The sequence below is a fragment of the Acipenser ruthenus genome, chromosome 10, assembly GCF_902713425.1.
Source record: "Acipenser ruthenus chromosome 10, fAciRut3.2 maternal haplotype, whole genome shotgun sequence".
NCBI lineage: Eukaryota > Metazoa > Chordata > Actinopteri > Acipenseriformes > Acipenseridae > Acipenser > Acipenser ruthenus.
This window is the reverse complement of record NC_081198.1, coordinates 21,710,161-21,725,507: the sequence shown is the minus strand read 5'-3', so window position 1 is coordinate 21,725,507 and position 15,347 is coordinate 21,710,161. Positions and strand designations below refer to the sequence as shown.

At 48.7% G+C, this 15,347-nt stretch overlaps 5 non-coding genes and 1 pseudogene across 5 annotated transcripts; all 6 read left to right on the top strand.

Annotated features, from left to right (window-relative positions):
* Positions 1-3,656: 3,656 nt before the first annotated feature.
* Positions 3,657-3,826, top strand: LOC131738388 (U2 spliceosomal RNA; annotated as a pseudogene).
* Positions 3,827-4,425: 599 nt separating this feature from the next.
* Positions 4,426-4,616, top strand: LOC131738961 (U2 spliceosomal RNA). Its single transcript, XR_009330129.1, has one exon. It is a non-coding gene; the product is annotated as a U2 spliceosomal RNA (small nuclear RNA).
* Positions 4,617-5,219: 603 nt separating this feature from the next.
* Positions 5,220-5,410, top strand: LOC131738335 (U2 spliceosomal RNA). The gene has a single exon (XR_009329899.1). It is a non-coding gene; the product is annotated as a U2 spliceosomal RNA (small nuclear RNA).
* A 7,044-nt stretch (positions 5,411-12,454) lies between these two features.
* On the top strand, positions 12,455-12,641 carry LOC131738438 (U2 spliceosomal RNA). The gene has a single exon (XR_009329965.1). It is a non-coding gene; the product is annotated as a U2 spliceosomal RNA (small nuclear RNA).
* Positions 12,642-13,240: 599 nt separating this feature from the next.
* Positions 13,241-13,431, top strand: LOC131738960 (U2 spliceosomal RNA). The gene has a single exon (XR_009330128.1). It is a non-coding gene; the product is annotated as a U2 spliceosomal RNA (small nuclear RNA).
* A 600-nt stretch (positions 13,432-14,031) lies between these two features.
* On the top strand, positions 14,032-14,222 carry LOC131738959 (U2 spliceosomal RNA). Its single transcript, XR_009330127.1, has one exon. It is a non-coding gene; the product is annotated as a U2 spliceosomal RNA (small nuclear RNA).
* The last annotated feature ends 1,125 nt before the right edge of the window (positions 14,223-15,347 follow it).

Here is a 15,347-nt window from a genome sequence, read left to right as displayed (position 1 = left end):
CTGCGTCCACTCCTGCTGGGGAACGTACCCGTCATCGTGTCAGGTGACTTCAATTGTGCTCTGAGGGACGTAGACCGGAGCAGGCCACGCAACGACCGCTCTAGTAGAGTTTTGTCCTCCGTAATATCTGATTTCTCCCTGTGTGATGCAGGTAAGGACCTGGTGCCTCACTTTACCTGGGTGAGCTCATCTGGGACCTCCTTCTCCCGTATAGATCTCGTCCTGCATACCAGCTCCCTTACGAAGACGGCAGTAGACACCCAGGCCGTCTTCTTCTCTGACCATAGGCTCCTGCAGGTAACATTGCAGGTCCCTCAGACCTCCCAGATGGGGTCAGGGGTTTGGAAATTAAACACCTCCTTACTCGATGACCCCTCCATAGCTGCAGCCTATAAGAGCAGGCTTGTTGAGTGGACCACTTTGCGTGACCTATTCAACTCCCCTATAGAGTGGTGGGAGATGGTCAAAATCAGAACTAAGGGTTATTTCATAGCAGCAGGCAAGAGGAAAGCAAAAGAAAGGAGGGCCAAATATAAACACCTGAATGCTGCCCTCCAGCATCTGAGCCTGCTTCAGCTTCGGGGGTTCCCTGTAAGCGACGAGATAGCCCAGACCAAGCTAGATCTTTCAGTGCTTTGTAGGGAGGAACAACGAAAGGTCATGCACAATGCAAAAGTGCAAAAAATGGAGGAAGACGAAAAGTGTACTCGCTTCTTCTTCCAGAAAATGAGGGAGAAGCGGCACTTGATGTCCTCCATGCTCGACAGCAGGGGGAGGATAGTAGAGGATAGTGAGGGAGTGAAAAAAGTGGTAGAGAACTTCTATAGGGACCTATATAACATCAAAGCTACAGATGACACCCTGATAGAGTGGTTCCTGAGCCAGTTGGAGCCTGACTCAGTGCGGGACGACGAGGAGGAGGAGAAGGACCCAGAACTCACGCTGGAGGAGCTCACCCAGGCGGTTAAGACCATGAACACCGGTAAGACGCCAGGTCCAGATGGCATCCCGGGTGAGTATTACCATCTTTTTTGGGACATGCTAAAAGTCCATTTAGCGGAGGTCTACAGAGCGGTCTACAGGGAGAAGCGGTTGGGCCCTTCTATGCGGGAGAGTGTAATTACTCTCCTTCATAAGAAAGGGGAAGTTAAAGATCTACGGAATTGGCGCCCAATCAGCCTCCTTTGCGTGGATTACAAGATACTAGCCAAAGCTCTGATGCTCCGGCTACAAGTACACCTCCCTTTGGTCATTGGCCCCGACCAGGCTTGTGGCGTCCCAGGGAGGTCCATCACGGATATTTTAATGTTAACAAGGGACATTCTGGCTTATTCTAGAGAACGGAACCATCCCCTCTGCCTGTTCAACCTTGACCAGGAGAAGGCGTTCGATAGGGTAAGCCATGAATATATGTACAAAGTGATGGACCAGATGAAATTCGCTCCTGGACTTAGGGAGTGGGTTAAAACCATATATACAAACATTAGTACCCGAGTCTTGGTGAACAGGCACCTGACTGGTAAAATATCTATCCAGTCAGGGGTCAGACAGGGTTGCCCACTATCCCCACTGCTATATGTCGTGTGCATTGAACCCCTCCTGCAGGCAATTCGTAGGGATACCAATATAACTGGTTTCCAGCTGCCTGGATCCAACGGGGTCCAGGTCAAAACAACAGCATATATGGACGATGTGTCACTCATTTGCACCAACACATCGTCGGTACCTCGGATTAGTAATATCCTTGAGAAGTACTGCACGGCGACCGGGGCAGTGATTAATAAGTCCAAGAGCGAAGTCTACGTGTCTAAAAATTGGCAGGTAGATAGGGAACTGTCGGACATGTACTCTGTCAAAAAGGACAAAATCAAGATTCTGGGCCTCATTTTCGAGAACAATAGCTCGGGGGCCCAGAGCTGGACGGCGGCCATTAACCAGGTCCGTAAAAAGATTGGCGGATGGAGCACAAGATCCTTAACAATGACGGGTAGAGTATTAATAACCAAGTCTATACTGTTCCCCATCCTCTCTTATGTAGGAAAAATCTTTCCCCCAGACAGGACCACCAAAAAAGTGGTGGACCGCATTATCCACCGCTTTATCTGGGGCAGCAAGATGGAGAGGGTAAAGCGAGCCACCCTGAGTAAAGCCGACAAGAAGGGAGGTAAGGGGGTCCCGGACGTTGTGCAGCTCACCCGAGTGCAGGGGCTCACGCAAACTATCAAGAACATCCAGGCCCTGGACAGGAAGGTATGTTACATGAATCGTTTCTATTTTGCCACCTGTCTCAGGGCCTTGGGCCTCTGCACTATTGATAACACCGTGCCGTACTCCTGGGACCCCCCATTGTATTATAGAACCTTAAGGGACACTATATATAAATTGGGCTTAGATAAAGCAAAATTGGCCTCCTGGGAATACAAGGCTGTAACTAAATATCTTGCCGGTTCCCAGGAAATTGAAAAAGTAGCTACTTTCTCCCTCACCCAAAGCCAAAAAATCTGGGAGAATGTGTCTCACAGCTGCCTCAGTAATGTCCAGAAGGATATAGCATGGAACACCGTCCACAGTGCACTCCCCACTCGAGCGTTCATGTTCAGGAGGGGACTAGCCCAAGTAGAAACATGCCCCTATGCAAAGTGCCGCAAGAGAGAAACACCAGCCCATATCTTCTGGGAGTGTGATGTGGCTGGCAGTGTCTGGCTCTCTGTCTCTGTCTTCCTAAACAGGTTTGCTGACACGGCCAAGATGACCGCTGAGACTGTGCTCTATGGGCCTGCGGGAGGAATCGATACCAGCACAGCTAAGTGCGTTTGGCGTGTCATCAATGTTGTCAAGCAGATCCTGTGGGAAGGCCGTAACGTCTGTGTCTATCACAAGCAGGAGCTAGACACTATCACCACGACCAGAAGGGCACAAACTCTTATCAAGGACTTTGTAATTCTGGACATCCGGACCCTCGGGAAGGACAAGGCCTGCGCGGAGTGGAGGATCGCCGGACTTCAGGACGTGAAGATGGAATAAAGGAAAAAACTGGAACCGCTAGCTCCTAGGAGCGGGACTACGGGGCACCGCTAAGCCTTTTATTTATTTTGTCATGCCAGCATTCCGCCCTTTTTAGCTGGCATGACCGTTTTTTCAACGGTGCCCTGGTTTTATGTAGTCTTTTTGTTTCAGTTTTATGGACTTTTATTTGATTTACGTTGAATGTTTTATTTGATTTTGTTTTGTTTTGTTTTATGTATCTTTAAGATTTTTAATGTAAACTATTAAAAGTTACATTTTAAGTGTTTTAAAATTTTAGAATTTTAACTCACTGTTCTATACACTGTCCCTTTTCCCCTGTCCCTGTTTTAGATCTAGGTTTATGTTCACTTTTGAACTTTTTTAGAGAGCACTCCCCGGCCCTCACAAGCACTGGTTTTTTATAGATGGTTCTTTTTTTCCAGTCACTTTTAAAACAGCACAGGTTTTTTTCATGTTGATTTTAATCTGTGTCTGTTTTAACCATGTACAAAGCACAATTGTCTTGGTGTTTTTAAATGTATTTTAAATGCTTTTAAAACAAAATGTATGTCTGTATGCATGAATGTCATCTTTAAAAGAAATGTAAAATGAATGAAAAAACGAATGGGTGTAAATGTAAAAAATGTAAAATCTCAATAAAAGAGTATCTGTTCTTATCAGTTTAATATCTGATACGTCCCCTATCAGGGGACCATATATTAAATTGATTTTTGGAATCGGGAGATGGAACAGGGGCTTGCTCCGTCCACTCCACGCATCGGCCCGGTATTGCAGTACCTCCGGGAACGGTGCACACCTTTCTCTAACGTTGGTCAAAGTCAGATCTGGATCTCTCCTGTGAGCATTTTGTCTACCCCTGCTGGAGGGAGAGTGCCAGTGTTGATGCAAGTTTTCCCGCCGTTTTACTTCTTTTTTTTTTCTTTCTCTCTTTCTTTCTTTCTCTCTTTCTTTCTCTCTTTCTCTCTTTCTTTCTCTCTTTCTTTCTTGCTGTCTTTCTTTCTTTTATTCACATGTGGTGATGATGTAGACAGCAGCAGGTTGTTTCCTGGGAGCATGCAGCTAACCAGACAAGTGTGGTGGAACATGTCCCTATGCCAGGACCTTCTTAGCAAGCCAGCCAGCCAGCGAGGCACAGTTGTAGTTACCCAAGGCACCTTGCACAGCATAGCAGCTTGGCATGACTATTTGTAAAACGCACTCCGCCAGTTTATGTTTTGTTTTTGGTGTTATGTGTGTGTTTTTGCTTTGTTTTGTTTTCTCCTGCTTAAATTGCACATTTCCCCTCTGGAAGCAGCAGCCCGTGTTTTGGGGGTCTGCTTGTGCTTGAAATTTTGCACCCACCTTTGAATCCCCCTGTGCCGTCCGGGCTGGGGGGCCCCGGGCAAGGGCCAAGTCGCCATCGCTTCTCGGCCTTTTGGCTAAGATCAAGTGTAGTATCTGTTCTTATCAGTTTAATATCTGATACGTCCCCTATCAGGGGACCATATATTAAATTGATTTTTGGAATCGGGAGATGGAACAGGGGCTTGCTCCGTCCACTCCACGCATCGGCCCGGTATTGCAGTACCTCCGGGAACGGTGCACACCTTTCTCTAACGTTGGTCAAAGTCAGATCTGGATCTCTCCTGTGAGCATTTTGTCTACCCCTGCTGGAGGGAGAGTGCCAGTGTTGATGCAAGTTTTCCCGCCGTTTTACTTCTTTTTTTTTTCTTTCTCTCTCTCTTTCTTTCTTTCTCTCTTTCTTTCTCTCTTTCTCTCTTTCTTTCTCTCTTTCTTTCTTGCTGTCTTTCTTTCTTTTATTCACATGTGGTGATGATGTAGACAGCAGCAGTTTGTTTCCTGGGAGCATGCAGCTAACCAGACAAGTGTGGTGGAACATGTCCCTATGCCAGGACCTTCTTAGCAAGCCAGCCAGCCAGCGAGGCACAGTTGTAGTTACCCAAGGCACCTTGCACAGCATAGCAGCTTGGCATGACTATTTGTAAGACGCACTCCGCCAGTTTATGTTTTGTTTTTGGTGTTATGTGTGTGTTTTTGCTTTGTTTTGTTTTCTCCTGCTTAAATTGCACATTTCCCCTCTGGAAGCAGCAGCCCGTTTTTTTGGGGTCTGCTTGTGCTTGAAATTTTGCACCCACCTTTGAATCCCCCTGTGCCGTCCGGGCTGGGGGGCCCCGGGCAAGGGCCAAGTCGCCATCGCTTCTCGGCCTTTTGGCTAAGATCAAGTGTAGTATCTGTTCTTATCAGTTTAATATCTGATACGTCCCCTATCATTGGACCATATATTAAATTGATTTTTGGAATCGGGAGATGGAACAGGGGCTTGCTCCGTCCACTCCACGCATCGGCCCGGTATTGCAGTACCTCCGGGAACGGTGCACACCTTTCTCTAACGTTGGTCAAAGTCAGATCTGGATCTCTCCTGTGAGCATTTTGTCTACCCCTGCTGGAGGGAGAGTGCCAGTGTTGATGCAAGTTTTCCCGCCGTTTTACTTCTTTTTTTTCTTTCTCTCTTTCTTTCTTTCTCTTTCTTTCTTGCTGTCTTTCTTTCTTTTATTCACATGTGATGATGATGTAGACAGCAGCAGTTTGTTTCCTGGGAGCATGCAGCTAACCAGACAAGTGTGGTGGAACATGTCCCTATGCCAGGTCCTTCTTAGCCAGCCATATACTCTGGCTTCTCTTCAGTTCGAATAAATCTTTCTAAGACTAAGGCTTAGAGGGTAGTGGCATTGCCCGCTCCCTCCGAGGGTCTGTGAGAGGTTTGTTCGGGTGAGGAGGAACAGAATTTTTTTTATTTTTGACTGGCTTTCTTCAGCTCGGCAACTTTTTGGAAGACTAATGCTCAGTCTGGTTTTGGCTTGCCCAATCCAGGCCGAGGGTCTTTCAAGATTTTGTTGACTGTTGAGAGCAGTTTTTTCTTTTTCAGGCGGTTCCCGTTTTTTTCTTTTTCAGGCGGTTCCGGCTTTTCCAGACGTTCCTGGAGTTAGAGAGAAGGAGGACCTACCATCCAGACGACCTTTGAGGACCCTTTGATGACCTAGACGACCTCATCCCCAGCCCTTGATTGTAATCGAGATCCAGACCGAGAGAGCAGCAGGCGCCCAGCAGAGGGCGCCATCTGGGAGGAGCAGAGGGCGGCCCCGGACCCCGAGGAGGCGTCACAGCCACGATTCTTCCTACGTGGTCTCGGTGCCAAGCAGCGCCCCCTACTCCGCCAGGGAAGGACACCGTTCACCTGGGGAGGGGGTCCCTCTTGAGAGGCGACCATCTCCTCAGGGACTAAAGTAATAGTTCCTTCAACTGCCCAGATTTGCTGCTTACGTTGTCTCTTTTCCGTAGAGAGAGACAACCCGGACGTCCAGAGGCTTCTCCCACCCCAATCGGAGGAGCCAGCTGAAGGATGGCGTTCCGGCCAACCCAGGAAACCAGGAGGCACAATGCGGTGCGCTTCACAAGAAACAAGCAAGATGAAACGGAACCAGGACTGACGAGACTGGAGTTCAGCCGGACCATTCTTCAGAGGGGTATGGGTTTTTCCCCTTCTGACTTGAATTGTTTGGTGAAATTGCCAGGGCTTAAGGAAGTGTTTGAGGTCAGTTTTAGGAACCCCCAAAAGTTACAAGAAATGTGGTCCTTTTGGGGGGAGAATAAATATCTCGCTCCATACAAAGAATTTTGTGTGGATGCACTGACAGACAGAGAAATGAAAGTTGTTACTGTCCAATTTTTCAATGAGGCTGTTAGCGACTATGATATTACAACATGGCTTAACCGCTATGGGAGGGTGTCATCAGAAGGGAGGAAAATTACAGACGAAGATGGGGTTTGGACAGGAGCCAGAAAGTGGCTGGTACGCCTTAATGTTGATCCATCGGGCATTGGAGGCGTCCGCCACATTCCAAACTCCATAGTGTTAGGGCCCAACAGAGGGCTGGTATTCTATAATGGGATGCCAAAACTCTGCAGGAAATGTGGGGAATTAGGACACCTGACGGCCGCGTGTACTGTAGTCAAGTGCAGGAACTGCGGCGCCCCCCACGAGACCAGCCACTGCAGAGAAGAGAGGCAGTGCAATTTGTGTGGAAAGAAGGGGCACCTGTTTAAGGACTGCCCCTCTTCCTATGCCAACATGGCCAGAGCCAGCAAGGCAAACATGAACAAGCCTAGGCCTGAGCAGGAAGAGGGAGCAAGTAACAAAGATCAGTCCACATCACCACCAACAGTATCCAAGACCCAGACTCCAGCACCACCATCATCACCAGCACCCCCTCACCCCCCCGCCCCCGAGACATGTCCCGTTTTACGAGGACCCCTTCCCCCAGCCCAGAGAGAGAGTACAACAGCCACTCCACTAGCTCCTCCAGTAGCTCCTCTGATGCAGAACACGAGTCAGGGAGGGAGCCCGGACCCAGCAGCGGCCCCCCCCTGAGTAGGGCCCTCTCAGCGCCAGCACTCCCCCTCGGCTCTCGTTATGACGCCATAAGGATTGAGTCCGTGGGGGAGGAAAGCGAAAGCGACAGTGAAAGTGAGAGTGAGAAGGAGGGGAAGGGAGTGAAGAACCAGCAGAGGGTGGGGAAAAGAAAGGGTAGAGACGAGGGGGGGAAAAGAAAGAAGATCAGGATCAAAGACAGCAAGTTGCAGGTGGCCCCCATAGATCCAAAACCAGCTAATGTCCACACAAAGTCCCCAGTCTTGCCCTCGCAGGCAGAGACGGAGGCGAGTGGGACGGCTACACTGCCGCCTAGTGGGCAGGTAGCAGCCAGCCAGGGCATCCCCAGCCAGCCTTCCCAGTCGTTGGCACAAACCCTAGCACACCTCGCAGAAGAGGTGTTCACTAATGCACCGAGGGAGAGGTCGGGGTCAACACCTTCCCTGACCAGCAGTACCTCGGTAGCAATGACCCTCTTCAAGCGAAGGGCCTCCCTTCAAAGCATCCTTGACCCCCTCCCTTGTATGGGCAAAACCAGGGGCCCCCTAGAGGTCCTCCTAGATACAGCACTGGAGGACATGGGAATACCCCTGGACGCGGTAAGCCAGAAGTCTGCTAACAGCTCCAATTCAACAGACGGTAACAGCCAAAGAATGCTGTCTGTCATAACCCCCCCCAGGACAAAGCTGACCCACACGTTCCGAGGGGCCCTGAGCAAGTTCCACCAGACTTACCTTGTGGGGAGTTGAATAGCCCCAACAACTCCACGTACTGTGCATATAAAGACGGTGCCTTCTTGGACGAGGCAGCAGTGAGTACCTTCTCAGGGGTGATGGGAGTTGCAAATAAGCCCAAGCCCCCTCGAAGCAAGCGTAGAGCTAAGAGTAGGAAGAGTGTCCCGACCTCCCAATCATAGTCGCTATGGGGTGGACGCAGCGACTCCTTTTCTTGTTAGCTACCCTGATGGCCCTGATATGTGTGTCTGTTAATGTCAGGAGCATCAGGGAGACACAAAAAAGATTTGATGTACTAAACTATCTAGCTAACTTGAAAGCAGATCTCATCTTTCTGCAGGAGTGTGGTATTTCGTCGAGCCCTGATTATAGGAACCTGAAGGAGAGTTGGACCCTGGGGGACTCCTTCTGGTCGGGCTCCAACATAGCCAGAGCCGACGGAGTAGGTATCCTGTTTAAAAACCCATTTATTACCTCCCGCAGCAGCAGGGAGGTAGAACCTGGTAGAATTCTGAGCGTGGATGTGACATACAACAACACTCCCCTCAGACTGGTCAATGTCTACGCACCCACTAACCAAAACGAAAGAGTTCAATTTTTTCCACAGCTGCGTCCACTCCTGCTGGGGAACGTACCCGTCATCGTGTCAGGTGACTTCAATTGTGCTCTGAGGGACGTAGACCGGAGCAGGCCACGCAACGACCGCTCTAGTAGAGTTTTGTCCTCCGTAATATCTGATTTCTCCCTGTGTGATGCAGGTAAGGACCTGGTGCCTCCCTTTACCTGGGTGAGCTCATCTGGGACCTCCTTCTCCCGTATAGATCTCGTCCTGCATACCAGCTCCCTTACGAAGACGGCAGTAGACACCCAGGCCGTCTTCTTCTCTGACCATAGGCTCCTGCAGGTAACATTGCAGGTCCCTCAGACCTCCCAGATGGGGTCAGGGGTTTGGAAATTAAACACCTCCTTACTCGATGACCCCTCCATAGCTGCAGCCTATAAGAGCAGGCTTGTTGAGTGGACCACTTTGCGTGACCTATTCAACTCCCCTATAGAGTGGTGGGAGATGGTCAAAATCAGAACTAAGGGTTATTTCATAGCAGCAGGCAAGAGGAAAGCAAAAGAAAGGAGGGCCAAATATAAACACCTGAATGCTGCCCTCCAGCATCTGAGCCTGCTTCAGCTTCGGGGGTTCCCTGTAAGCGACGAGATAGCCCAGACCAAGCTAGATCTTTCAGTGCTTTGTAGGGAGGAACAACGAAAGGTCATGCACAATGCAAAAGTGCAAAAAATGGAGGAAGACGAAAAGTGTACTCGCTTCTTCTTCCAGAAAACGAGGGAGAAGCGGCACTTGATGTCCTCCATGCTCGACAGCAGGGGGAGGATAGTAGAGGATAGTGAGGGAGTGAAAAAAGTGGTAGAGAACTTCTATAGGGACCTATATAACATCAAAGCTACAGATGACACCCTGATAGAGTGGTTCCTGAGCCAGTTGGAGCCTGACTCAGTGCGGGACGACGAGGAGGAGGAGAAGGACCCAGAACTCACGCTGGAGGAGCTCACCCAGGCGGTTAAGACCATGAACACCGGTAAGACGCCAGGTCCAGATGGCATCCCGGGTGAGTATTACCATCTTTTTTGGGACATGCTAAAAGTCCATTTAGCGGAGGTCTACAGAGCGGTCTACAGGGAGAAGCGGTTGGGCCCTTCTATGCGGGAGAGTGTAATTACTCTCCTTCATAAGAAAGGGGAAGTTAAAGATCTACGGAATTGGCGCCCAATCAGCCTCCTTTGCGTGGATTACAAGATACTAGCCAAAGCTCTGATGCTCCGGCTACAAGTACACCTCCCTTTGGTCATTGGCCCCGACCAGGCTTGTGGCGTCCCAGGGAGGTCCATCACGGATATTTTAATGTTAACAAGGGACATTCTGGCTTATTCTAGAGAACGGAACCATCCCCTCTGCCTGTTCAACCTTGACCAGGAGAAGGCGTTCGATAGGGTAAGCCATGAATATATGTACAAAGTGATGGACCAGATGAAATTCGCTCCTGGACTTAGGGAGTGGGTTAAAACCATCTATACAAACATTAGTACCCGAGTCTTGGTGAACAGGCACCTGACTGGTAAAATATCTATCCAGTCAGGGGTCAGACAGGGTTGCCCACTATCCCCACTGCTATATGTCGTGTGCATTGAACCCCTCCTGCAGGCAATTCGTAGGGATACCAATATAACTGGTTTCCAGCTGCCTGGATCCAACGGGGTCCAGGTCAAAACAACAGCATATATGGACGATGTGTCACTCATTTGCACCAACACATCGTCGGTACCTCGGATTAGTAATATCCTTGAGAAGTACTGCACGGCGACCGGGGCAGTGATTAATAAGTCCAAGAGCGAAGTCTACGTGTCTAAAAATTGGCAGGTAGATAGGGAACTGTCGGACATGTACCCTGTCAAAAAGGACAAAATCAAGATTCTGGGCCTCATTTTCGAGAACAATAGCTCGGGGGCCCAGAGCTGGACGGCGGCCATTAACCAGGTCCGTAAAAAGATTGGCGGATGGAGCACAAGATCCTTAACAATGACGGGTAGAGTATTAATAACAAAGTCTATACTGTTCCCCATCCTCTCTTATGTAGGAAAAATCTTTCCCCCAGACAGGACCACCAAAAAAGTGGTGGACCGCATTATCCACCGCTTTATCTGGGGCAGCAAGATGGAGAGGGTAAAGCGAGCCACCCTGAGTAAAGCCGACAAGAAGGGAGGTAAGGGGGTCCCGGACGTTGTGCAGCTCACCCGAGTGCAGGGGCTCACGCAAACTATCAAGAACATCCAGGCCCTGGACAGGAAGGTATGTTACATGAATCGTTTCTATTTTGCCACCTGTCTCAGGGCCTTGGGCCTCTGCACTATTGATAACACCGTGCCGTACTCCTGGGACCCCCCATTGTATTATAGAACCTTAAGGGACACTATATATAAATTGGGCTTAGATAAAGCAAAATTGGCCTCCTGGGAATACAAGGCTGTAACTAAATATCTTGCCGCTTCCCAGGAAATTGAAAAAGTAGCTACTTTCTCCCTCACCCAAAGCCAAAAAATCTGGGAGAATGTGTCTCACAGCTGCCTCAGTAATGTCCAGAAGGATATAGCATGGAACACCGTCCACAGTGCATTCCCCACTCGAGCGTTCATGTTCAGGAGGGGACTAGCCCAAGTAGAAACATGCCCCTATGCAATGTGCCGCAAGAGAGAAACACCAGCCCATATCTTCTGGGAGTGTGATGTGGCTGGCAGTGTCTGGCTCTCTGTCTCTGTCTTCCTAAACAGGTTTGCTGACACGGCCAAGATGACCGCTGAGACTGTGCTCTATGGGCCTGCGGGAGGAATCGATACCAGCACAGCTAAGTGCGTTTGGCGTGTCATCAATGTTGTCAAGCAGATCCTGTGGGAAGGCCGTAACGTCTGTGTCTATCACAAGCAGGAGCTAGACACTATCACCACGACCAGAAGGGCACAAACTCTTATCAAGGACTTTGTAATTCTGGACATCCGGACCCTCGGGAAGGACAAGGCCTGCGCGGAGTGGAGGATCGCCGGACTTCAGGACGTGAAGATGGAATAAAGGAAAAAACTGGAACCGCTAGCTCCTAGGAGCGGGACTACGGGGCACCGCTAAGCCTTTTATTTATTTTGTCATGCCAGCATTCCGCCCTTTTTAGCTGGCATGACCGTTTTTTCAACGGTGCCCTGGTTTTATGTAGTCTTTTTGTTTCAGTTTTATGGACTTTTATTTGATTTACGTTGAATGTTTTATTTGATTTTGTTTTGTTTTGTTTTATGTATCTTTAAGATTTTTAATGTAAACTATTAAAAGTTACATTTTAAGTGTTTTAAAATTTTAGAATTTTAACTCACTGTTCTATACACTGTCCCTTTTCCCCTGTCCCTGTTTTAGATCTAGTTTTATGTTCACTTTTGAACTTTTTTAGAGAGCACTCCCCGGCCCTCACAAACACTGGTTTTTTATAGATGGTTCTTTTTTTCCAGTCACTTTTAAAGCAGCACAGGTTTTTTTCATGTTGATTTTAATCTGTGTATGTTTTAACCATGTACAAAGCACAATTGTCTTGGTGTTTTTAAATGTATTTTAAATGCTTTTAAAACAAAATGTATGTCTGTATGCATGAATGTCATCTTTAAAAGAAATGTAAAATGAATGAAAAAAACGAATGGGTGTAAATGTAAAAAATGTAAAATCTCTTTCTCTCTTTCTTTCTCTCTTTCTCGTATCTGTTCTTATCAGTTTAATATCTGATACGTCCCCTATCAGGGGACCATATATTAAATTGATTTTTGGAATCGGGAGATGGAACAGGGGCTTGCTCTGTCCACTCCACGCATCGGCCCGGTATTGCAGTACCTCCGGGAACGGTGCACACCTTTCTCTAACGTTGGTCAAAGTCAGATCTGGATCTCTCCTGTGAGCATTTTGTCTACCCCTGCTGGAGGGAGAGTGCCAGTGTTGATGCAAGTTTTCCCGCCGTTTTACTTCTTTTTTTTTTCTTTCTCTCTTTCTTTCTTTCTCTCTTTCTTTCTCTCTTTCTCTCTTTCTTTCTCTCTTTCTTTCTTGCTGTCTTTCTTTCTTTTATTCACATGTGGTGATGATGTAGACAGCAGCAGGTTGTTTCCTGGGAGCATGCAGCTAACCAGACAAGTGTGGTGGAACATGTCCCTATGCCAGGACCTTCTTAGCAAGCCAGCCAGCCAGCGAGGCACAGTTGTAGTTACCCAAGGCACCTTGCACAGCATAGCAGCTTGGCATGACTATTTGTAAGACGCACTCCGCCAGTTTATGTTTTGTTTTTGGTGTTATGTGTGTGTTTTTGCTTTGTTTTGTTTCCTCCTGCTTAAATTGTACATTTCCCCTCTGGAAGCAGCAGCCCGTTTTTTGGGGGTCTGCTTGTGCTTGGAATTTTGCACCCACCTTTGAATCCCCCTGTGCCGTCCGGGCTGGGGGGCCCCGGGCAAGGGCCAAGTCGCCATCGCTTCTCGGCCTTTTGGCTAAGATCAAGTGTAGTATCTGTTCTTATCAGTTTAATATCTGATACGTCCCCTATCAGGGGACCATATATTAAATTGATTTTTGGAATCGGGAGATGGAACAGGGGCTTGCTCCGTCCACTCCACGCATCGGCCCGGTATTGCAGTACCTCCGGGAACGGTGCACACCTTTCTCTAACGTTGGTCAAAGTCAGATCTGGATCTCTCCTGTGAGCATTTTGTCTACCCCTGCTGGAGGGAGAGTGCCAGTGTTGATGCAAGTTTTCCCGCCGTTTTACTTCTTTTTTTTCTTCTTTCTCTCTTTCTTTCTTTCTCTCTTTCTTTCTCTCTTTCTCTCTTTCTTTCTCTCTTTCTTTCTTGCTGTCTTTCTTTCTTTTATTCACATGTGGTGATGATGTAGACAGCAGCAGGTTGTTTCCTGGGAGCATGCAGCTAACCAGACAAGTGTGGTGGAACATGTCCCTATGCCAGGACCTTCTTAGCAAGCCAGCCAGCCAGCGAGGCACAGTTGTAGTTACCCAAGGCACCTTGCACAGCATAGCAGCTTGGCATGACTATTTGTAAGACGCACTCCGCCAGTTTATGTTTTGTTTTTGGTGTTATGTGTGTGTTTTTGCTTTGTTTTGTTTCCTCCTGCTTAAATTGCACATTTCCCCTCTGGAAGCAGCAGCCCGTTTTTTGGGGGTCTGCTTGTGCTTGGAATTTTGCACCCACCTTTGAATCCCCCTGTGCTGTCCGGGCTGGGGGGCCCCGGGCAAGGGCCAAGTCGCCATCGCTTCTCGGCCTTTTGGCTAAGATCAAGTGTAGTATCTGTTCTTATCAGTTTAATATCTGATACGTCCCCTATCAGGGGACCATATATTAAATTGATTTTTGGAATCGGGAGATGGAACAGGGGCTTGCTCCGTCCACTCCACGCATCGGCCCGGTATTGCAGTACCTCCGGGAACGGTGCACACCTTTCTCTAACGTTGGTCAAAGTCAGATCTGGATCTCTCCTGTGAGCATTTTGTCTACCCCTGCTGGAGGGAGAGTGCCAGTGTTGATGCAAGATTTCCCGCCGTTTTACTTCTTTTTTTTTCTTTCTCTCTTTCTTTCTTTCTCTTTCTTTCTCTCTTTCTTTCTTGCTGTCTTTCTTTCTTTTATTCACATGTGGTGATGATGTAGACAGCAGCAGTTTGTTTCCTGGGAGCATGCAGCTAACCAGACAAGTGTGGTGGAACATGTCCCTATGCCAGGTCCTTCTTAGCCAGCCATATACTCTGGCTTCTCTTCAGTTCGAATAAATCTTTCTAAGACTAAGGTTTAGAGGGTAGTGGCATTGCCCGCTCCCTCCGAGGGTCTGTGAGAGGTTTGTTCGGGTGAGGAGGAACAGAATTTTTTTTATTTTTGACTGGCTTTCTTCAGCTCGGCAACTTTTTGGAAGACTAATGCTCAGTCTGGTTTTGGCTTGCCCAATCCAGGCCGAGGGTCTTTCAAGATTTTGTTGACTGTTGAGAGCAGTTTTTTCTTTTTCAGGCGGTTCCCGTTTTTTTCTTTTTCAGGCGGTTCCGGCTTTTCCAGACGTTCCTGGAGTTAGAGAGAAGGAGGACCTACCATCCAGACGACCTTTGAGGACCCTTTGATGACCTAGACGACCTCATCCCCAGCCCTTGATTGTAATCGAGATCCAGACCGAGAGAGCAGCAGGTGCCCAGCAGAGGGCGCCATCTGGGAGGAGCAGAGGGCGGCCCCGGACCCCGAGGAGGCGTCACAGCCACGATTCTTCCTACGTGGTCTCGGTGCCAAGCAGCGCCCCCTACTCCGCCAGGGAAGGACACCGTTCACCTGGGGAGGGGGTCCCTCTTGCGAGGCGACCATCTCCTCAGGGACTAAAGTAATAGTTCCTTCAACTGCCCAGATTTGCTGCTTACGTTGTCTCTTTTCCGTAGAGAGAGACAACCCGGATGTCCAGAGGCTTCTCCCACCCCAATCGGAGGAGCCAGCTGAAGGATGGCGTTCCGGCCAACCCAGGAAACCAGGAGGCACAATGCGGTGCGCTTCACAAGAAACAAGCAAGATGAAACGGAACCAGGACTGACGAGACT